The following is a 24,475-nucleotide window of genomic DNA, read 5'->3' on the forward strand; positions in this document are numbered from 1 at the left end:
ACAGTTGACTTAATTTGAACAGTCACATTAGATAAGACTGGAAAGCTAGGTTGAGGGAAGTCAATTTTGTGTGTGTTTTCTGGTTTTGTTTCTAGTATCCTTTCTGATAATGGAGAGAATTTGGTGGCCCCTTTGGACTCTACTTAATGGGTAACTATAGTGCCTCACCAATATCTTTCTTGCACTATTCCAATTTATCAATCATTATTGGACCCAATGTCCTGAATTACAGTCTGATTATTTTTCACCAATCTTTTATCTTTCATTTACCCACACTGAAATTCTTGAGCCCAACATCTGTTTTTTTCCCCCACATAACTGTGGGGAGATAGTATGATAGCTAGGTACTGTTCTAAACTCTGCTGCTGGCTTCCTGTATGTATTATTATCACATTGGGCAAGCCACTAAGCTGCTTTGGGGTTCAGTTCCTTGATGTGTAAAATGAAATCATTTGACTGGATATTATGAAGTCCTTTTATATCTCCAGAGCTATTTTATTCCTTTATTCACCAGACTTTTCTTGTGAAGCACCTTCTCTGTGCTAGGCACAATACAGGATGTTCTGGGTACAAACTTCTTGCCCACAAAGAGTATTTAGAATTTCCATCACTTTATTCAAATCAGCTTAGTCTTTTACTCTGGAAAACTTTAGTATTAGCAAGTTTTGTCAATTTTTACTATCACTGTATAAGGTATTTGTTAAAATTGTTGATGTTATTTAGCTCTTCATCTCCAAAAATGCTTATATCTCTACTTTTTGTTTTTCCACTTATTTATTTATTATTGTTATTATTATTTTTGAGACGGAGTCTTGCTCTGTTGCCCAGGCTGGAGTGCAGTGGCACAAGTTGGGCTCACTGCAACCTCCACCTCCCGGTTTCAAGCGATTCTCCTGCCTCACCCTCCCGAGTAGCTGGGACTATAGGCATGCACCATCATGCCCGGCTAATTTTTGTATTTTTAGTAGAGACAGGGTTTCACCATGTTGGCTAGGCTGATCTCAAACTCCTGACCCGCCTCAGCCTCCCAAAGTGCTGTGATTACAGGCATAAGCCACTGCGCCCGGCCTGTTTTTCTATTTATAAGCCAATTTCTCATCCTGGAAAACAAATCTCATCTGCCTGGTCCCATTATGACTAGTTGTTTCTAAATTGATAGAAAGTAAACTATGGGCCGGGTGCGGTAGCTCATGCCTGTAAGTAATCTCAGCACTTTGGGAGGCCAAGGCGGGTGAATCACCTGAGGTTGGGAGTTCGAGACCAGTCTGACCAACATGGAGAAACTCTGTCTCTACTAAAAATGTAAAATTAGCCGGGCGTGGTGGCACATGCCTGTAATCCCAGCTACTGGGGAGGCTGAGGCAGGAACATCGCTTGAACCTGGGAGGTGGAGGTTGAGGTGAGCCAAGATTGTGCCATTGCACTCCAGCCTGAGCGATAAGAAGCAAAACTCCGTCTCAATAAATAAATAAATGAAAGTAAACTATGTACTATAGAGTAAGAAACTAGTGATTTCTTTTTCTTTTTTCTTTTTTTTGAGATGGAGTCTCGCTCTGTTGCCCAGGCTGGAGTGCAGTGGCGCAATCTCGGCTCACTGCAAGCTCCGCCTCCCAGGTTCACGCTATTCTCCTGCCTCAGCCTCCCGAGTAGCTGGGACTACAGGCACCCGCCACCACGCCCGGCTAATTTTTTGTATTTTTAGTAGAGACAGGGTTTCACTGTGTTAGCCAGGATGGTCTCGATCTGACCTCGTGATCCGCCCGCCTCGGCCTCCCAAAGTGCTGGGATTACAGGCACGAGCCACCGCGCCCAGCCTCTTTTTCTTTTTTTCTGAGACCGAGTTCCATTCTTGTTGCCCAGGCTGGAGTGGAATGGCACAATCATAGCTCACTGCAACCTCCGCCTGCCGGTTTAAGCGATTCTCCTGCCTCAGCCTCCCGAGTAGCTGGGATTACAGGCATGCGCCACCACGCCCAGCTAATTTTTGTGTTTTTAGTAGAGATGGGGTTTCACCATGTCGGCCAGGCTGGTCTCACACTCCTGACCTCAGGTGATCTGCTCTCCTTGGTTCCCAAAGTGCTGGGATTACAGGCGTGAGCCACCGCGCCTGGCCCATAGTTTACTTTCTATCAATTAAAGAAAACAAAAACCAGTCATAATGGGACACCACCGCTCCTGGCTGATTTCTTTAAGGCAAATAAAAAATACAGAATCTAGAGGTATGATGTAATTTTTAAAAAGAGAGACCTAAACAACATCATAGGAAAATTTTCTAAGATTAAGTATGGCTTTGTTTAAAAATTTTACACCCAGGCCAGGCGCAGTAGCTCAGGCCTGTAATCCCAGCACTTTGGGAGGCCAAGGCGGGCGGATCATGGGGTCAGGAGATTGAGACCATCCTGACTAACATGGTGAAACCCCGTCTCTACTAAAAATACAAAAGATTGGCCAGGCGTGGTGGCGGGCGCCTGTAGTCCCAGCTACTCGGGAGGCTGCGGCAGCAGAATGGCATGAACCCAGGAGGCGGAGCTTGCAGTGAGTCGAGATCCGCCACTGCACTCCAGTCTGGGCGACAGAGTGAGACTCCGTCTCAAAAAAAAAAAAAAAAATTACATCCAAAGTAAAAAGAGTTCGGTAGGTACTCTGTTGGCCACTGAAAAGAAAAAGACCAGGGGGCTGCTTCTGACTTAGAAATGGGTATTCTTTCAGGAGAGCCCCCATTGTCTAGGTTCTGAGTCTCAGCCCTGCAGGACCACATGTGATTATTCTAAGTGCACCCAAATGATCAGGCTATAGACTGTAGACAGTGTAGAGGATTAAGTCACATGAAACATTCATAGCAGGTGTAGGAGTAGAGCTACTACTTTTGGCTGTGGTCAGAGAAGACCTAAGTAACAAGAAGCCATGTGAATATCTGGAAGAAGCGTCTTCCAGCCTGAGGGAAGAATGCAAAGGCCCTAAGATGGAAACAGTCTTGGCTTGTTTGTAGAAAGAAAACCCAGTGTTTTTGGAGTAAAGTTAGTGATAAGGGAGAGTGATAGGTGATGAATTTGGTATAATGGGCCAGCTGTTACAGGACTCTGTAGGTTCAGATAAAGAGCTGGAATTCTAAGGGTGGTTAAGTGAAGGAGCAATATCTGGATTTACATTTTAAAAGCTCACTGTGGCTACTATGTGAAGAATACATAAATTGGGCTACAGAGGAAGCTGGGAGATCAATTAGAAACCAGTAACTATTCAGATGAGAAAGCTCTGGCTTGGACGGAAATGGATAAATGTGGAATACATTGAGAAGCAGGACAGCTGACAGGACTTCCTGATAAAGAGGATAGGAAAAGATAGGATTTTTAGCTTAAGCAATTGAGTTGAAGAGGTGCCAGTTAGTATTTTAGTCATGTTGGACACCTGAAATGAATATAATTAAAGAATGGTAAAAATTGTGCTTTTTAATTCTGTAAGCTTGTGGCAAAGGAGAGGAAGATAGCTGTGGAGAAAGACACTGGTTTCTTGAAAACTTAGACTAGAAAAATTATTCTGGCAATTAGAACAATAGATACTTTATTTGAAAAAATTAATGATGATTAGGTGCTAAAGCATGAAAAGTCATTCTAAAATAATTACAACATAGGAGGGCCAGGCGCAGTGGCTCACACCTATAATCCTAGCACTTTGGGAGGCCAAGGCGGGCAAATCACTTGAGGTCAGGAGTTTGAGACCAGCCTGGCCAACATTGTGAAACCCCATCTCTGCTAAAAATACAGAAATTAGCTGGGCATGGTGGCACATCCCTGTAATCCCAGCTACTCGGGAGGCTGAGGCAGGAGAATCGCTTGTACCTGGGAGGTGGAGGTTGCAGTGAGCCAAGATTGCACTACTGCATTCTAGACTGGGTGATAGAGCAAGACTCTCCATCTCAAGAAATAAAAAAATTAAAGAAATAATAAAAATAATTACAACATAAGATTCGTTCCCAGGATCCAGTCGTGGAAGTAGACACGAACCCATTAATGATTTGCTGAGGTCTCCATTAATAATGGTGCTCCACATTCATTAGAACAAAAGAAGATACTTTTTTTTTAAGACGGTGTGTCACTCTGTAGCCCAAGCTGAAGTGCAGTGGCCTGATCTCAGCTCTCTGCAACCTCTCTGCCTCCTGGGCTGAAGCGATTTTCCAGCCTCAGCCTCCTGCTCAGCCTTCCGAGTAGCTGGGACTACAGGCATGCACCACCACACCTGGCTAATTTTTTTTTTTTTAATTGATTTTTTTTGCACACAAAAACAATAAACATTTTCTAAAAATACATACAAACAAAAAGATGCGTATCAAACATATTAGGAAGGTTGCACATGGGAAGACGGGGAATAGAAATGGGGAGTGGGAATCAAAATAAATGAGAGAGGGACTTTATATGGATCAGTGATAATAACTCAATCCTCTATTTGACGAAGAAGGAGAAGGAAGAGGAAGAAAAAGAAAGTGGGATAAAGGATCAGAAAGGGAGGAAAATAGAAAAAATTAGAGTATGACTCCAGGATAGACCTGTTTTGTTGTCACTGAGTTGGTTGGTTGGTTTGTCTGTTGTATTTTTCATATGTTTTGTCATGTTGGCCAGACTGGTCTCGAACTCCTAGCCCGAAGTGATCAACCCGCCTCGGTCCCCCAGAGTGCCGGGACCACAGGCGTGAGCCACCACGTCCAGCCCCCAGATTGCTTCTGGCCTCCGTGGTATACCTCCCAGACGGGGCGGTCGGGCAGAGGCGCTCCCCACATCCCAGACGGGGCGGTCGGGCAGAGGCGCTCCCCACATCCCAGACAGGGTGGCCGGGCAGAGGCGCTCCTCACTTCCCAGATGGGGCGGCCGGGCAGAGGCGCTCCCCACTTCCCAGATGATGGGTGGCCGGGCAGAGTCGCTCCTCACCTCCCAGACGGGGTGGCCGGGCAGAGGCGCTCCTCACTTCTTCCCGGACAGGGCGGCCAGGCAGAGGCGCTCCTCACTTCCCAGACGATGGGTGGACCGGCAGAGGCGCTCCTCACCTCCCAGACGATGGGTGGCCGGGCAGAGGCGCTCCTCACCTCCCAGATGATGGGTGGCCGGGCAGAGGCGCTCCTCACCTCCCAGACGGGGCGGCGGCCGGGCAGGGGCTGCAATCCCAGCACCCTGGTAGGCCAAGGCAGGCGGCTGGGAGGTGGTGGCTGCCGTGAGCCAAGACAACGCCACCGCACTCCAGCCCGGGCCACACGGAGCACCGAGTGAGCGAGACTCCGCCCGCAGTCCCAGCACTTCGGGAGGCCGAGGCAGGCAGAGCACTCGGGGTCAGGAGCCGGAGAGCTGCGTGGCAAATATGGCGAAACCGCGCCTGCAGCCAACGGAGGAAAAGCAGGCTGGCGAGCGCTGGCAGTCCCAGGCAGTCCGCGGTGCGGGGCGGGAGCGAGCCGAGTAGATTACATGCAGCCTGGGCCACAGAGGGAAAAAGAAAAGAAAAGAAAAAAGAAAAGAAGAGAAGAGAAGAGAAGGAAGGAGAGAGAGAGAGAGAGAGAAAAGAAAGAAAGAGAAAGGAAGGAAGGAAGGAATTTTTTTATGTTTTAGTAGAGACAGGGTTCTACCATGTTGCCCAGGGTGGTCTGCAACTTCTGAGCTCAGGCAATGTGCCCGCCTTGGCCTCCCAAAGTGCTGGAATTACAGGCATGAGTCACCTTGCCCGGCCAAAAGAACATACTTTCATACTGAATTGCCACTTGAAAATGAAATTTGAACTGAAAGCTAGGGAATATAAGTATCTTTCTCAGGTATTTTTCCCATTCCTACATGTTGAATAAAAGACCATACCTGAACTAAGAGTCACCCCAAAGGAATTGCAAAGTGTTGGTTTAGGAGTTAAAAGACTTTGTGTTCTGAACTCAAGCCCATTAATAGCCATGTGACCACAGCAAATTGGAACTCTGAGCTTCTGTTCCCTTATTTGTAAAATACTTGCTTGCTCTCTGTGTGCCTAACAGAGCTTTTGAAAACCCCAAATAAGATTATAAATGTCAGAGTACTTTGAAGACTGTGAAACATTGAATACTGCTTATGAGGGAGTGGTTATATAGCTTAAAGCATTTAACTGGAAAGGACCTTGGAAATCCTTTTAAAGGAGGATGGGGGTGGAAATGCACAGGTTGCTTCTGTCTTTTTTTTTTTTTTTTTTTTTTTGAGGCTGTCACCCAGGCTGGAGTGCAGTGGCGCCATCTCAGCTCACTGTGGCCTCCGCCTCCCAAGTAGCTGGAATTACAGACTTGCACCATTATGCCGGGCTAATTTTTGTATTTTTAGTAGAGACGAGGTTTCATCATATTGGCCAGGCTGGTCTGGAACTCCTGAACTCAAGTGATTTGCCCACCTTGGCCTCCCAAAGTGCTGGGATTAAAGACATGAGCCACCACGCCTGGCCTATGTTGTTCCTACTGTGGATCTTGAGGTTATGGTTTCTACTAGACTATAGTGCTCAATCATAGTGGCCTATTTTAAGTGGCCTTATAATTCCTAACCAAAGTGACTTGTGAAACAGAGGACCCTGGATAAATTTAAATGTTATAAAGATGATAAAATGTACAGGTAAGTTTGATTTTGCTCTCTTATTTGGCAATTAGAGCTTTATTCCTAGCCATAATACAGAAAGGAAAGGCAGCAAAATATGGTTAGTACTTTTTACGTAGGTTTTTTCCCCTTTATTTGACCTTTGGGCTGTGGAGTGAGAGCATCTTTTCCTTTAAGAAGTGAAAAATATAAATATGCCAGAGGCTTGCTAGCAGTTGAAAGCAACTGTTGGTCAGTGAGATAATGGAAGGAAAAAAAAACAACAGGTTGGAGATGGGAAAAGTCAAGGAAGAAGGAGGAAAAACATGTGAAAGAAGGGGAAAAAAAGCTTAAGTGAATTCAAGAAGGCAAAAAAGCCTCAAGTGTTCTTTTTATAATCTGTCTTTGAGTTTCAGGTACTAAAATTTGAGGTGATTAAAAGAGAGATTGGTTCTTAGAGGAATAAATAAAATTAAGGCAAAGTATAAGGATTTATGGTCTCTGAAGATATGTTGGATTACTATGAACATTATTTTTATTTAAGATGTGCTTTCTGTCTGGGCGCGATGACTCATGCCTGTAATCCAGCACTTTGGGAGGCTGAGGTGGGCAGATCACAAGGTCAGGAGTTTGAGACCTGCCTCACCAACATGCTGAAACCCCATCTCTACTAAAAACAAAAAAAATTAGCCGGGTGTGGTGGCACTTGCCTGTAATCCCAGCTACTTAGGAGGCTGAGGCAGGAGAATTGCTTGAACCCGGGAGGCAGAGGTTGCAGTGAGCAGAGATCGAACCACTGTACTCCAGCCTGGGTGACAGAAGGAGACCCCGTCTCAAAAAAAAAAGAAAGAAAGAAGATGTGCTTTGTTATTGACATATATGAAGTCAGTCCCTATACTTTCTCTGTTTAAGGAACCCCAGTGCTGTATAATTTCTATCAACTGTAGGAAAAATATTTACCAACACAGGATTTTCCTTAGTGAGATGATCTGGACTGAATTCATTGGCTCTTTTTGGTTTGATTTAGGCTGCATTAGTATCTATTTAAAATATTGCTTTGAGCTATTTAGCTTTTTTTTTCTATATCACAAATCATTAAGCAATCTTTAGCTTTTCTAATTTACCATTTTTCCTGAATTCATTGATTTGAAAAGCTTAAAAAAAGAAAAAGCCAAACCAAAAGAGACTGTGACACTGTCAGCTAAAGTTTTATTTATTTATACTTTCAGTTCTGTTTCCATCCTTCACTACCAGAGATAACCTATTGCCATGAATTTAGTGTGTATCATTCCAGTGCAATGTAGATGTGTATGTATGTGTGTATGTATGAAAATGTATTGCTTTATGTGTTTAATTTTTAGACAATAAATTATATACGTATGTGTGAGTATATATGTGCATATGTATATATATTTATGTGTATATAAGTTCTGCAGCAGTCTTATTTTCATTCTTTTTTTCCAAAATCTGTACATGTTGGTAGATTCAGATCTAGGTCCTCCATTTTAGCTGTTCTGTTTTTATTATACAGTATGAATATTTCACAGTTTTTCCACAATCCCTTTGATGGATATTTAAATTGTTTTCCTTTTCTCCCCCCATTACATTACAGACAACCAGTGAACAACCTTGTACATATCTTTTCTGGTCTTTGTCCTCGTCATCATCTTCTTCTTCCTTCTCCTCTTCTTTTGTTTCACTGGTTTGATTTTGTCCTAAACTGTCTCATTATTTGAGTTCTCCCACTGGGTCCAGCACTTTGGTATTTATAGTCATTATTTGAGGGAGGGAGAGGGATGAGGAAAACCTTCTATACTTTGGAATAATGCTCTTCTTTTATCAGAGAATGAGAGGCTCTGCAATTTTCTTTCCTTATGGATTCTTTTTGGAGTCTGATAAATTTGGCAACTTCACATTTTAATTTAGTTAATTTTTTAGAGACGGTCTCACTATGTTGCCTAGGCTGGTCTTGAACTCCTGAGCTCATGTGATCCTCCTGCCTGGGCCTCCCAAAGTGCTGGGATTACAGGCGTGAGCCACCACGCCCGGCCTTCTTCTAGAATATTTTCTCCCTACTGAGTGTGGGACTATTTAGTGATCTCCAATCCAGTTCATGTTCTTCTTATGTTACTTTATAAGTTCAGTGCGATCCAGGCATAGTTGATATTTATAGAAAGGTTTCTCGAAGCATTCTTAGCCAAAGGAAGCATTTAAAAAATATGTCTTCACCTTGATATTTGATTAGAATTATTATATTTAAATTTTGTTCAAGGACCATATGTTTCAATTACCAGTGGTTTTCATTTATAAATTTTTTCTGGAGTCTTTAATCCACTGTGCCTTATTCATTATTGTGACGTTGAGTGTATTTTTAATTTTTATGCTCCATGTTTTTTCACCCTTTAAACCTGGCTCCTATTCAGAGCTTTGAGCACTTGGAATCCTGAAGTGTTACAAATGAAAACTGTTACTCTTCTCTAATAACACACTCTGCCTGCTGCAAGCGTTTGAGTAGGACTTCCTTTCTTAACAACTAGTTTGGGCAGCCACCTGTCTCATGAATATATCAACTATCTTTAAGAATTTGAGAATTTATGTGCTGAATTTTTTTTAAGACAACCAATAAGACCTTCAAATAGAAATCAGAGTAATAAATAGAACTAGTATATCAGGTGCCTGTGTATTTTATCTCAGATCTGTTCTTGTCTTAGGGTTTGGTTCAGGTAGTAAGTATTGTGGTTGGAAAGTAACCTTTGGATCTAGGCTTACGCCAACTTTAACATAGATGACATATTCCATCAAAAGTACAAGCACTATATGTATACTTGGAAGTATCTGTCATGTCACCCAATAGGCAATTTCGTTTAGTGAATTATCTTCCCTATGCCATCGTAGTCACCAAGTTTGAATGGAATTGTTTACCTGCTCTTTGTCACATCAGTCCCACATTTTATGCTACAGAGAAATGTTCCTATCTTAAATCTTTCTTTAGAAGAAAATGATGCTCTTATATGGAACACTAACACTGTAGAGTTCGTTTTCCCTTCCACTCTGGAAACTGCTATAAAACTTTTTTTAGTTCCTAAGTAAAAAACCATTATTTTTCTAACTGTAGTTACCCGCTTGAGATACTTCATCTGGATATGTAACAGAAGCCTTTATTGCTTTTGTTGGAGTCAAAATACAATATAAAGAACTTTCTCTTTTTTTGAGACGGAGTCTCACTCTGTCACCCAGGCTGGAGTGCAGTGGCATGATCTCGGCTCACTGCAACCTCTGCACATGCCAGCATGCTTGGCTAATTTTTGTATGTTTTGGTAGAGATGGGTTTTCACCATGTTGGCCGGGCTGGTCTCAAACTCCTGACCTCAAGTGATCTGCCCGCCTTGGCCTCCCAAGGTGCTGAAGAACTTTTATATTGAAATTATATATTGTTTTGCATGATTCTTTCTTTTAAAAACCTTTTTTTCTGACTATAAAAGTAAAATGTGCTCACTTTTTACAAACTTAAATAGTATGTATAGTAAGTACTCAATCTTTATCCTACATATTGTCAAGCAGTTCCCATAATAGTTATGCTGATTTACACCGCACCAGCAGTACATGAGAGTTCTTGTCTCTTTGTGCCCTCAGTGGCATTGTTATTAAAAACAGGTATTACACTTTTTTTTTTTTTGAGGTGGAGTCTCACTCTGTCACCCAGGCTGGAGTGCGGTGGCGCCATCTTGGCTCACTGCAACCTCTGCCTCCCAGGTTCAAGCGATTCTCCTGCCTCAACTTCTTGACTAGTAGCTGGGAGTACAGGTGCCCACCACCACACCCGGCTAATTTTTGTATTTTTTGGTAGAGACAGGGTTTCACCATTTTGGCCAGGCTGGTCTCAAACTCCTGACCTCAGGTGATCCACCCACCTCGGCCTCCCAAAGTGCTGGGATTTTAGGCGTGAGCCACCGTGCTTGGTCAATATTACAATTTGTTAAGGGAAGATATAGTTATGTTTGTATCAAATTTTTAGAAGTCTTAACTCTGACTCATTAATATTAGTAAGTGCATAAACCTGAAACTTGTTAGTAAAATAAACTTTGTTAATTTGACATGCAGAGGGGAGAAACATTCTGGGATTTTTTGTGTGTGTGTGTGTGCTATAGAGTTACTGTCTAATCTTTCAAGCACGGGAATCTAAAAGAAAACATTAATTCAGTCATTTGTTAAATAAGTATTTGTAGCCTTCCATGTGCCAGACACTGTCTGGGTGCAGCAGCAAAACAGACAAGAACCTGCCTTGGTAGAGTTTATTTTCCAGTTAGAGAAGACAGATTGTAAAAAGATACAGGATGGTAGATGACTTTATGCGCTATAGAAAAAGAAATGATGAAGCAGGAATAGGATTGTGGCTGTTAAGGGAGGGAATTGCTTTTTTTTTTTTTTTTTTTTTTTGAGGCAGAGTCTTGCTCTGTCATCCAGGCTGGAGTGCAGTGAGGGAATCTCTGCTCACTGCAACCTCCGCCTCCCAGGTTCAAGCGATTCTCCTGCCTCAGCCTCCTGAGTAGCTGGGACTACAGGTGTGTGCCACCACGCCCAGCTGATTTTTGTGTTTTTAGTAGAGATGGGGTTTCACCATGTTGGCCAGGCTGGTCTTGAACTCCTGACCTCAAGTGATCCACCCGCCTCGGCATATCAAAGTGCTGGTATTACAGGTGTGAGCCACCACGCCCAGCCAGGAATTCATTTTTAAGGGTGTCAGGGAAGACCTCACAGAGATGGTGACAAGGAAAGTCTTAGCAATGGTGAAGGAGTGTGCCCTGAGAACATCTAGGGGAAGACTTATTCAGACAGAAAATGACACGTACAAAGCCCCAAGGCACGAATGGGCCTATTCTGAGGAACCACAACAAAGAAGGGTAGTGTAGCTGGTACATAGTGAGATCAGGAAAACATAGTTGGAAATGAGGCCAGAGAGGTAATCAAGTCCAGATTGTGCAGGACCCTTTTGGCCATTGTAAGGCTTTCACTCAGAGGGAGTTGGGATTTACTGGAGGTTCCATCAGAGGCCATTATTAAACTAGTAAAATCAAAAAATACTTGTGTCTTGGCTTTGCTTTTTCAGAAGATTTTGTCTCAAAATAATTTGGGGATTAACTCATGGTTCCTGGTGGTAGTCATATGTAGATTTAAACCTTTATATTAGTACAGAAAATTTCCCTGAAATATAGATCTTAGGTATGGCATTTAAATTCAAAGAAAGTAATAGAAAATCCTGCCTATAGGTATTTATTCCTGGGTGGCCCTGCTTTATTACTGACTTCTTATCCTAAATTGTCGTTTTTTTAAAAAAAACTGTATTATTTGCAAGATACACTCATATATTATTCGAGGCTAGATAGAGATCTACTCTATTAGGTTATTTTAATAATGTATGCTTTGAACTTTTTTTTTTTTTTTTTGAGGCGGAGTCTCACTCTGTCGTCCAGGCTGGAGTGCAATGGCACCATCTTGGCTCACTGCAACCTCTGCCTCCCAGGTTCAAGTGATCCTCCCACTTCAGCCTCCCAAGTAGCTGGGATTACAGGTGCGCGCCACCACGTCTGGCTACTTTTTTTTGTATTTTTAGTAGAGATGGTGTTTCACCATGTTGGCCAGGCTGGTCTTGAACTCCTGATCTCAAGTGATCCGCCCTCCTCAGCCTCCCAAAGTGTTCGAATTATAGGCGTGAGCCACCATGCCTGGCCTGAACATTTTTATTATGAAATATAACGGAAAAATACACAAAACATGACTGTATAATGTAAGGATTAATTACAAAAGGCAAATACCTATGTAACCACCAGTTAGACCTAGAAGTGTATCATTGCCAGCACCTGGAAGAAGCCTGCTGCATCTCCCTTATAGATCATAACCTATACCATTGCTCAGAATAACCACTGTTCTGACATGTGTGATAATCATATCCCTATTTTTCTTTATGATTTTACCACCTAGGATTCATTCTAAACCAACATAATTTAGTTTTGTCTGTTTTTAAACTTTGTATAAATTGGAATAATACATTATGTGATTTTTAAATTTTTATGTCTTCTTTCAAGAAGAACCTAACAATATGTATGTTCATAACTTTCATCCATGTTGCTATATAGAACTGTAGTTTGATTTCATTGCCATATAGCATTCTGTTATATGAATATACCACAATTTATGTATTCATTCTGTTGATGGACACTTGGATTGTTTCTAGTTTTTGGCTGTTAATGAACAATGCTGCTGTGAACATGTATAGAAGTTTCTCTAGGCCATATACTTGGAGCGGAATTGCAGAATCTTTAGTCTTATTAGATAATAATAAACTGTTTTCCAAGTGGTGGTACCAGTTTGTTCTCCTACCAACAGTATGATAGTCTCCCTGTTCAGCCCTTACCACTTTTGTCAGATGCTTTAAATTTTGAGAAACCCAAACCTTAAGCTTAAAAAAAAAATTGGAGAGTAAGGGACTGAAGGTATTGGTTTCTGCTTTAAGAATCACAGCTATTCATTTTCATTTGTTAGAGAGATGGTTGATATCTTCTGCCTTAAAGGCATTCTTTCTATCCTCAGAGGGTCAGGAACCTTGTCTGTCTCTTTTACCACTGTGTCTCAAAGAATGCCCTGCAGTTGGTACTCAGTAAATATTTGTTGCATGAATTCAGCCTGACTCCTGCTATTATTAACTGAGCTACGTGGGATTGTTGGCTCAGTGTCTGCTCACTACAACCTCCACCTCCCAGGTTCAAGCGATTCTCCAGTCTCAGCCTCCCAAGTAGCTGGGATTACAGATGCCCGTCACCACGCCTGGCTAACTTTTGTTATTTTTAGTAGAGACAGGGTTTTACCACATTGGCGAGGCTGGTCTCGAACTCCTGACGTCAAGTGAATTTGTTTTATAGTATCTGATTAAGACTGCCCTGTTTTAGCATCAGTCGTTTAGCACAGTTTTTGGCTATGGCTCATTTGATCACTGATAGTAACTGGACTGGGTTTACCAAAACCTATTATAGTCTAAGAGAAGCTTATTTGTACCATGTACTAGTTAAAGTTGGTGCTTACGTTTTCAGGAAGAGATTCTTTTTTTGAGATGGAGTCTCACTCTGTCACCAGGTTGGAGTGCAGTGGTGCGATCTCAGTTCACGGCAACCACTGTGGGGTTCAAGTGATTTTCATGCCTCAGCCTCCTGAGTAGCTGGGACTACAGGCGTGCACCACCATGCCCAGTTAATTTTTGTATTTTTAGTGGAGACGGGGTTTCACCATGTTGGTCAGGCTGGTCTCAATTTCCTGACCTCGTGATCCACCTGCCTCGGCCTCCCAACATGCTGGGATTACAGGTGTGAGCCACTGTGCCTGGCTGAGATTCTATTTTTAAGGAATCATATACCCATGATTTATGCAATACTTTATTTTCTCACAAAAGGGAATATAGCAGTGGAATTTTCTGCCTATGTTAGACTCCTAGAAGCATTGCTACTTCTCTTATCCCAGTTTCTGTTTTGAGCTACTTTGTAGGATATGGTAGATTATCAGAGGTTGGTGTTGCTTGGCTATCTCTCCAGTCTTCAACAGGAACCTTTTTCTCTCCCTTGTATAATCAGTATTAATTCAGTCTTTAATGTCCACCATTCTGCATCTCATTGTCACAGTTATTTATTAAAACCATAGGGCCAGGCATGGTGGCATGTGCCTTTATAGTCCCAGCTACTCAGGAGGCTGAGATAGTGTACTATGATCAGGCCTGTGAGTAGCCACTGCACTCCAGCTGGGGCAGCATAGTGAGACCCTGTCTCTAAACAAAAAACCATAGGATACATGGCTTTGTTTAAATGCATCTTGCTTTGGTGTAATTTACCCATAGAGCACTTTTTTAAAAGGTGTTTTACATAAAAACTTATAATAATTCTTTAAGCATTTTGTGAAAGAGCTGGCAACAATGATCTCTCTTGTAAATATTGACACAGGACAAGTCACTTCATTTTTGCTGCACTCATAGGTCAGTTTATTAGAAGAACTAGCTTGGGGCTGGGCGTGGTGGCTCACACCTGTAATCCCAGCACTTTGGGAGGCCGAGGTGGGCAGATCACTTGAGGTCAGGGGTTTGAGACCAGTCTGGCCAACATGACAAAATTCCGTCTCTATTAAAAATACAAAAATAGCCAGGCATAGTGGCAGGCACCTGTAATCCCAGCTACTTGGGAGGCTGAGGCAGGAGAATTGCTTGAACATGGGAGGTGGAGGTTGCAGTGGGCTGAGATCGCTCCACTGCACTCCAGCCTGGCTGACAGAGCTGAGACTTCATCTCAAAAAAAAGGAGAACCAGCTTGGATTTTTCTGACTTCCATTTCTAAGTATAATATTTTTTTGAGAGATGACTAAGAAATAGAGCATTCAGAGCTAGTGATGAGATAAAGGAATGGTAATTTTTTTGTTTGTTTTTTGGGAGAGTCTCACTCTGTCACCCAGACTGGAGTGCAGTGGCATGATTTTGAGGTCACTGGAATCTCTGCCCCGCCCTGCATGTCCCCCCTCCACCGGGTTCAAGCAATTCTTGTGCCTCAGCCTCCTAAGTAACTGGGACTACAGGCGCGCACCACCAGGCGCACAGGCCTGGCTAATTTTTTGTATTTTTAGTTGAGGCAGGGTTTCACCATGATGCCAGGCTGGTCTTGAACTTCTGGCCTCAAGTGATCCACCCGCTTTGGCCTAAGAATGGTAATTTTGACTAGTAAATTTTTACTAGTCATTTCTTCTTTCATATATCACCTGCTTTTGTGAGATTTTTCCTTTTTAGGAATAGACAAAGTAAGTAAAGACTTGTATGAGATTCAGAATCTAGTTAAGTCTGATTCATATTCTCTATTTCCAACAGAGATTTCCTGTTAGACAAGACAAATTAGAGTTCTCCTACTGACTTAACTTGGTGAGTTTTTACATAGTTTTATTTTAAATATAGTTCAATCTTGAGGGAAAAAGCAGAATGAAATGCATAAAAACATTTACCATGACTTTTAAAAATACACCTCTTGAGTACAATCTACTGTTTCATTTTAGTGCAAATGATAGGTAAAGTTAAAAAGTTAAAGTCATATAAGGTAAGCATGTAAGATTTTCTTTTTAAAATAAGAATTATTACAGTGTTAAATAAACATTTTCCATAAGTGTCTTCAAAAAAAGTTTTATTCTAAATATTCTTACCTGGAGTAAGCCAGAACTATTTATTCTGATCTTCTCTGGTGATTTCTAGATATAGGTAAGACTTTACAGTAATGATGGAGGGGAGAAATGATATTTGAATTTAAATTTTTAATCAATGGTTGATAATATATGATATGGAAACCTTAGAGTCAGATTATTTTTCTTCCTAGAAGAGTTCTTCAGGAAGGCCGGGCATGGTGACTCATGCCTGTAATCCTAGCACTTTGGGAGGCTGAGGCAGGAAGATTGCTTGAGCTCAGGAGTTCGAGACCATCCTGGTCAACATGGTAACAACCCATCTCTACAAAAAATACAAAAATTAGCCAGGTGTGGTGGCACATGCCTGTAGTTCCAGCTACTCAAGAGACTGAGGTGGCGGATAATTTGAGCTCAGGAGGTCTAGGCTGCAGTGAGCCATAATTGTGCCACTGCATTCCAGCCTGGGCGACAGAGCAAGACCTTGTCTAAAACAAAAACAAAAACAAACAAACAGAAAAAACATAAAAGACCTTCAGGGAAATTAGAATTACAGTTTATGAAAAGAGATACTTGGGGCCAGGTGCGGTGGCTCGCGCCTATAATCCCAGCACTTTGAGAGGCCGAGGCAGGTGGATCACTTGAGGCCAGGAGTTTGAGACCAGCCTGGCCAACATGGAGAAACCCCATCTCTACTAAAAATACAAAAATTAGCCAGGCATGGTGGCACATGCCTGAATCTCAGCAGCTACTCGGGAGGCTGAGGTGGGAGAATTGCTTGAACCCAGGAGGCAGAAGTTGCAGTGAGCTGAGATCGCACCACTGCACTCCAGCCTGGGCGACAGAGAAAGACTCCGTCTCAAAAAAAAAAAAAAAAAAAGAGAGAGATACCATAAAGAAATTTGTAGGCTTCATTTTACTCTATAAAAGGAGTTTGATTTTGAACAAATTGCCTTTGTGTATTTTACCTTGGAGCTCCTATCTCTCTGGGTAACTTACAGAAAAAAACTCTCCACCATTTTGTGTAACATCTTAAAACTTTTACTTTGTAGTATGAGATTTTAGCTTCCAAAGCTTGTGTATGTTTTGTCAGAGTCATGTTGGGTTAAATAGGTGTTACTGCATTTTAATCTTTTAAATTCTGACACAGATCATCAGGAGCCAGGAAATTCTGTTAAGACAGACATTCTGTCTAACTTTCCCTATTTTGTCTGCCTGTGTGGTTTTACTTTTTCCTTGAGTCATGAATTTTGGAATGAACATTTAAAACTGAGAAATTCCTGCCCATCCTTTGTTCCATTTCGTTTACTTAGAACTGTAACATTAACATAGAATTTTGCTTATTTTTAATAATGTTAGAAGAGGGAATTTATTTTCTGCAGATTGTTTCTAGGTAAGGCATGTGGTCCATGTAAATAGTAGTTAGGCTTTTTAAGTTAAGACTGTAAAGGAGAAGATTAAAAACATACATATACCTCTCTTCTCTTTTAAAGTTGGAAGGAGGTCTAGGTGCCTTTCAGGAAGAAAAGTGTCTCATGGGAATACTGAATTCTTTACTGCTGGATAGTAATAGTTAATGCTGAACATAATCGGTTGCCCTTGTAGGAGACCAAATCCTCTGGAGCAGGTGGGCCTTTTCAGTTTCCAAGTTAATGAACTTATTTCAAATTGTATTCCCTAAGACTAATTAGACTTTCTCCTTTGAAATTCATTCCTTAGGTCCCTTCCATAGCCGAATCATGTTAGCAAGAAATATTTTTAAATGGCTTGGCTGAAGTATAGATTGCCAAAGAGAACTGCCTGTTGAATTTGGCTTCTATAAAAGCCAGGGGACTCTGTGGGGTTATATAAGCTCTATTTGTTTCATGAAATGACTCTTCTGTTTTTGAATTCCTTGCAGATTGGACATGCTTAAATAATATTAGGGCCAGCCCTTTCATCTGTTTACTGTTTAGATTTTATAAGGTTCTTCATAGTCATCATTGAGGGGAGTGGGTGAAAGACATTAACCTCTCAAATCAGAAAACAGCCATGAGAATATTAACTTATGTAATACATAGAATCTTCTTACTATAGGGCTTTTCCCTGCTTCCTCCTTTTCTGATCCTTTTTCAGCTCTTCTTTAGAATAAGTAAATTTTCTCAGCCTAGAGGAGGCATCTTTTATAACATGTGGGATGTGTTAAAATCTTCATCTTTCCCAAGTTCACTCTTTGTGGCCCTAGAGATTTGTGCCCAAGCCATTTAGTGGAATCAACACATGATTCTAATTTGTGAGAATGGGGAAGTTGTTGATTGCTTGCGTTTGCCTTTCTGACTTCATTTCTAAAGATGTTCTCTTTTGGAACCGAGACCCACTTTGAAGTGAAATAGCCCCTTTGTAATCAGGTTTGTTTCCTGATTCAGACTCCTGTCCTTCCATTTCAGGTATTTGCCAATGTGGAAAAGTCTAATCTGAGGAACTCTATTTTCTTTCTTTCTTTTTTTAAGCAGCTGGAGGAGTTTTTCTTCCTAGCATGCTGCTGTTGTAATTAACAACAGCAGCATGTCACCTGATGGTATTAACCCAGATCTTGTGAAACCTGTGCTTGTTGCGGCCATTATTCTGCTGGATCCTCCATCCAAATGGAGACAGGAATTTTTTCCTCTGATGTTGTTATGTGGATGTGTTTAGATCAGTAATCCTTTGCGCCTAAATTAAAAGCAAAACAAAAATTCAAGAAGTCTTTTTAAGGTCCAGGGAGTTGCAGTCCTGCAAGGTGGTTGAGTGGCATCTGCCCCTTTCTAGGACAAACTTCAGCATTTGGAGCAGAGATGCATTGCATTCTTCCTGGACATATTTTTGGGGTAAATAATTATGCTAACATGTTTATATCAATAGCTGTTACATAGTGGATAGTTTGTAGGGCAAGGGAATGATCCCCCTGCCCTAACTTAACTTGGCATTACATTTTCTGCTTTTTTGATTTTTTTTGCTGACTGGAAAAGTTGCATCCAAAGTGAGAATTATTCCATATTTTAACCTTTGAGCTGGCTGCTAAGGTCTCCTTGGGGACAAGGACAGTTTGTAGTTATTTATAGCCTGAAAGAAGAGCAGTAAGCCTGTAAACTGCCAGCACACACTGAGGCTTGGGAGTCGGAGCATTCTGTTGTTATCCTAGTGGGTTTAGTGACTTGAGAGTCATGTACCTTCTTATTCATCTTCAGCTTGCCTTGATCTATCTAGATGAGCCTTACTAGCTAGGCATTTCTATGAAATTATAACACAGATTGAGGAGAGGAAGGAGAAACAGGCTTTTTATGTACAAGTGCATATCTAATCCTCACAATCATTTTAGAATCTATACTTACCTAAGAAATACCTGTAAACTGGGAAAATCTTAAAAGTACTGACTTGAACACATAATACTATGCTTGTTTCTAGGTTTTCCTTATATACAACAGTTACAAAGCAGTTCAGCTCTTAATTAGAGAAATATTTCGCTATGCCAGAAATGTGTTGTACATCTTAGCCTGGTATAGAAAAAATTTAGTTACATGCCTAGTCATGTTTTTACATATGTACATATTTACACTGGTCTGTATTTAATAAATGTTAGTTATCTTTTCTCCATACATCCAGAATCCAACCCAGTGTCAGATACAAAAACAGTAGATCAAATATAAGTAGATGCTAAGGATTTCCCTCAGTCAATATATTGGAATTTTATTATAATATATAGTATTTAACTTGAGGCAAGGCACAGTGGCTCATGCCTGTAATTTCAGCCCTTTGGGAGGCCGAGGTGGGTGAGGAGTTCGAGACCAGCCTGACCAACACAGTGAAACCCCGTCTCTACTAAAAATACAAAAATTACCTGGGCATGTTGGTGGGCGCCTGTAATCCCAGCTACTTGGGAGGCTAAGACAGGAGAATTGCTTGAACCCGGGAGGTTGAGGTTGCAGTGAGCCGAGACCATGCCATTGTACTCCAGCCTGGGCAACAAGAACGAAACTCTGTCTGAAAAAAAAAAAAAAAAAAAAGAATTTGACTTGAAATAAGAGTTTAGCTTGGGTTCCTGACAGCTGCTGTAATGGTACTTCTATAACCAGGATTGACTTATTCTGGGAAATGTACTTTTCTCACTATTGTCTTGGGGATTCAGGAACTCCCCCCATAGCTCTGTACGTTTCCCTTTTCTTCCGTTTTCTTGGATTTGAAAAGATTTTTAATTAGGGAAGGGTATAAATAGTTTTGTAATGTACTCAATAAATTCTTAAAGTTGGAGTGACTTGATAGTTTTCTTTTTAAAATGTGTTATCGTTTTAAAAGTATGCCTGGATTCCTATAGCTACATTCATTCAACAACTCCTAAACTTTAATTTATTAACTAGAACTCATTAGGGAAAAATGATCCCAAAAAAGAAGGAGTCTAGTTACTCAACCAAAACTTCACTGAACAAATATTTACTGAGTGCCTGTTATGCCATTCTAGGCACAGGGGGATACTATTCTCGTTGAGCTTAACTTCTAGTAGGGAACACAATAGGCAAGTGAAAAAATAAAAAGATAATTTCAGGTAGTGGTAATAAAAAAGAAAATAAAATAGGGTAATGTGATGAGAGGAATAGGCTAGAAGTGGAAGCGGCTTCAGATTGGGTGGTCAGGGAAGACCCCTCTGAAGATAACTTCATTTGATAGGAGACCTAAATGACAAGAAGGACCCACCTATAAAAAGACCTGAGGGAAGAAAGAGTTTTCTAGGCTGGGGAAAGAGCCCAATGTGTTTGTGGATTAGAGTTAAAGGCCTGAGTGACTAAAACATCAGGATTGAGAAGATTGTTAGAGAAGGTCAGGGAGGTATGCTGAGGCCATGGTGGTCATGACGAAAAGGTTGATTTTACTCAGATAGCAATGGAGGCCACTGAAGAATTCCTTTCTTGTCTCTTATTTGGGTCTCGATGTATAAGCCTCTTCACAACTTGGAAAAATTAATTGTAAAGGCTACTAATTCCTTTTTAAATTTTTTAATTTACTATTTGAATAGGTAATATATTTACATGGTTCAAAATTCAGAAAGTATTAAGAGGAATACAGTGGGACTTCTTCCCACTCAGGTGTACCCAGTTTCCTTCCATGGGGTAACCAGCATCCCTAGAGCCTTGTGTCTTTTCGGAGATATTCTATATGTTAAAACAAATGTATATTTTCTATTAAAAAATGGAGCTTCCTTATTTTTTCAGAGATGCATATTATTACATTATCTGTATCATAGTTTATTTAATCCACTGTTGATGAACTTACAGGTTATTTCCATTTTTGTGTGTTTATAAATAGTCCCCATAGTGAAAAACCTTTTATATTTGTCATTTAAAACATATCAGTAGGGATACATTTCTAGAAGTGAAATTGCTGGATTAAAGGGGATGCACATTTTTTACTTTGATAGACATTGCCCTTCACAGAGATTGTAACAATTTATACACCAACCAGAAATGTTTTCTTTACCCTGGGTAAGTGTTATCAAACATTTTGATCTTTGCCAATTCAGTGAGTGAATCAATGTGTGATTTAATTTGCATTTTTATCTTGAATGAGAGTTGAACATCTTTTCATATATTTAAGAACCATTGGGTATTTCCATTTCTGTACACCGTTGGTTGTTCTTTGCCCATTTTTCTGTAAGGCTGTGGACTTTTTTCTTCTTGATCTCTAGATTCACTTGGTATTGGTAATCCCCCTATAGGTGCAGTGTTTAAGAATTTAAAAAATGAAAACAAGCTGGGCACAGTGGTTCATGCCTGTATTCCCAGTGCTTTGAGAAGCCAAGGCAGGAGGATTGCCTGAGGCCAAGAGTTTGAGACGAGCCTAGGCAACATAGCAAGACCCTGTCTCTACAAATTTTTTTTTTTTAATTTAAAAGAAAAAACAAAAAAAACAGGCATCTTTAATTTGCAAAGTTTTACAAAGCATGAACCTGATAAAAGACATAAGAGAACCTCAGTCTTTCCTTTGCTGATTGAGGTCTGTCTGAAGCCCTGAGTTTCGTTTTAAGCAGTGTCTCTAAAATTTTTTTAAGTATATTTAGTATTTTGTTGGACTAGATTGAACTGCAGAAAGTTTACTCATAACAAATATCAAAAGTCATTTAAACCTCACAACAGTAGAAGTCAGTATGACCTGTAATAACTACCCTTGGGGTAATGAGAAAGAAAAGATTACCTCCTGGGCTGTATATGATTGAGCACACTGTAACAGAAGAAACAAAAGGCTCCTTTTAGGTCACATTAGTTTCTCAAAAATTAGTATACAAAAGTCTTACAGTTTTTTTGTTTGTTTTTTTGTTTTGCAGTTGTCATCAATCTTTTTTGGCATCTTCTGTTTTGGAAAACGCAAACATCTCGGGTTGAAAATAGTTATGACACTGGGGCTTTTCTTTACTTGGAAACTGTACAAAGCTTTAAACCAGAGGAAAACAGAGAGAGAGTTAGGCTTTTAAAAAGTCCCTAACAGACCATTCTCTGGCAAGAAGTATGTTCCCAGCCGTCTAGCTTGTACGTGCTGTGTATTATGTTGAACCACATGAAATTGCTGATATTCAACTATTTTTGTCATATAAAACAACAGTTTCATGATTCAGTCTAATGTCTTCACAGTCTTGTTCCTGTCATCTTAAAACTGATGGATATAAGTAAGGCTAATTCATAGATAACATGTATGAGATTCATGCCTCTCTCTCTGTTAACTGGTTGATTTTATTTTAATTCTCTGGATAAGTAGATTAGACTGATGATGGAGAAATGCTCATGGGAAATAAGTGAAAGATTTAAAAAGTGACTGCACAAGCTGTCTGTGTAACACTTTTCAGAGGGTGTTCTAGCCTAGCTCTGTAAATACTGCAAAATAAACTATTGGGACATTTTCCTTTATTGTACAGGGAATTTGTCTTCTATCTTGAAAGAATTCTGATTATGCAAGAGTTTAGTTCAGATTAGTTACTGATTTTTGTTTTCAAAATGAAATTATAACAAGGCTTTCTCTTCTTGTAGAATAAATATATACTTGATACTGGATGAAAAACTCAGTTTTACCAGGACGGGGATTAGAGGTACTAGGCTGGGAGTTTTGGGCTTTGTAATATAATTTATCTGAAATAACAAATTAATTACTCTTATTACGTTACAAATCTGATATACTCAGCATTGTTCAAAGGGCTGTTTTAGAGATACATGAAAAAAACAGAAAACTTAATGAACTTGAATGCAACTGGATGAAGTGTTTCAGTCATCAGAGTATTTTTTTTTTTTTTTTTTGAGATAGAGTCTCGCTGTGTTGCAGGCTGGAGTGCAGTGGCACCAACTCAGCTCTCTGCAACCTCCGCCTCCCAGGTTCAAGCGATTCTCGTGCCTCAGCCTGTTGAGTCACGTGCAACCACGCCCAGCTAATTTTTGTGTTTTTAGTAGAGACGGGGTTTCGCTATGTTGGTCAAGCTGGTCTTGAACTCCTGACCTCGTGATCTGCCCACCTCGGGCTCCCAAAGTACTGGGATTACAAGCGTGAGCCACCACGCCTGGCCTTCATTAGAGTATTTGTATTGAATTCTTTGAGTTCCAGGCAGGCTGTGCTAGATGATAAGGGATAGATAGGATAGTTGCAGGTTCTGTTTAAGGAGCTTAAAGTCTACAGGAGTCAGCAGAAGTGTTCATAAGTATAAAAGAAGGCAGAAAAGAAGTGCACCGTAGGTTCAGTTGAAAGCATTATCTGTGCATCACGACAGCATTACAGGTTGAATATCCACTTATCTGAAATGCTTGAGACCAGAGTGTTTTGGATTTCAGATTTTTCCAGATTTTTGGGAATAGTTTTGTTATGTACTTACTGGTTCAACATTCCTTATCTGAAATCCAAAGTGTTCCAACGAGCATGTCATGTCAGTGCTCAAAAACTTTTGGATTTTGGAACTTTTCAGAGCAGGGATACTCAACCTGTAATTCATTTTTGTTTGTCCTTCTGTCTGTCCTCCAAAGTTTAATATTCTAGTTAGAAATTATATTGTTGACTTGAATCACATCAAAACTGGTTAATGACTTCATGGTCTTATAATACCCACTAGGAAGCATTCCGTTAGAGATTTTTATTAGTTGCTAGCTGTTACTACCTTCTTTGGAAATCAAGCAGTATTACAGTTGACAGAGATATTTTAAAGTGCATTTTTTTATGTAACTCGAAGAGGTCTGTTCTCACAGGTCAGAATTTAATAGAGCAAGCAGGAAAATAAATGGTGGTGTATGTTCAGCCTCAGAGTTTGAGTGTACTAGAAAGTTTGGTAAGCTTTGGAAAATAAATTTCTCAATAGAGAATGCAGACAGACTGTATTAACTTGTTTGAAGGCAGGAGCAATGTATTTTGACTTTAGCTATCTACTGCAGAGGTTCTCAAACTCTAATCCTCAGGTAGATCTCCTCTTTTCTAAAATTTTTTTCTGCTGGTCATCTGCAGCAGTTGGCATGAAGTGCTAGAGAGTTCACGTAGCACTAGGCTACTTTGCTGATGAACACTTTGCCCATGGTTCCTGCTATGAGTGAAATTAATTAGACTTGTGCTGTCCTAGTCAATTTCCTTCCCAGCAGGTTGTTTGGTTAGAGCTCCTCAGAGTCTGAGACAGATTCTCCAGTTCTGCTGGATGTGGGGTTAGAGATTTTTAAAAATTAGAAGAAAGGAAAAGATGTAGCTACAAAATAAGTCAG

At 40.6% G+C, this 24,475-nt stretch overlaps 1 protein-coding gene across 5 annotated transcripts in view; it reads left to right on the top strand.

Moving 5' to 3' along the window:
• The window catches only part of SPOP (speckle type BTB/POZ protein), an 85,407-nt gene that overhangs the window by 31,487 nt on the left and 29,445 nt on the right, over positions 1 to 24,475 (top strand). Inside the window, exons 2-3 of one of the 5 annotated variants that reach the window (XM_030808025.1) lie at positions 15,448 to 15,498; positions 22,778 to 22,836. The exons of 1 other annotated variant lie outside the window; for it this stretch is intronic. The gene's annotated coding sequence lies outside the window, so the exon portion shown is untranslated. Of the gene's footprint in view, positions 1 to 6,090; positions 6,597 to 15,447; positions 15,499 to 22,777; positions 22,837 to 24,475 lie in introns of those variants that run through there. 3 more of the 5 variants (XM_003278768.4, XM_003278764.2, XM_030808027.1) reach the window with 3 other exon arrangements.

Source organism: Nomascus leucogenys, unplaced genomic scaffold (genome assembly GCF_006542625.1).
Source record: "Nomascus leucogenys isolate Asia unplaced genomic scaffold, Asia_NLE_v1 Super-Scaffold_258, whole genome shotgun sequence".
NCBI classification, from domain to species: domain Eukaryota; kingdom Metazoa; phylum Chordata; class Mammalia; order Primates; family Hylobatidae; genus Nomascus; species Nomascus leucogenys.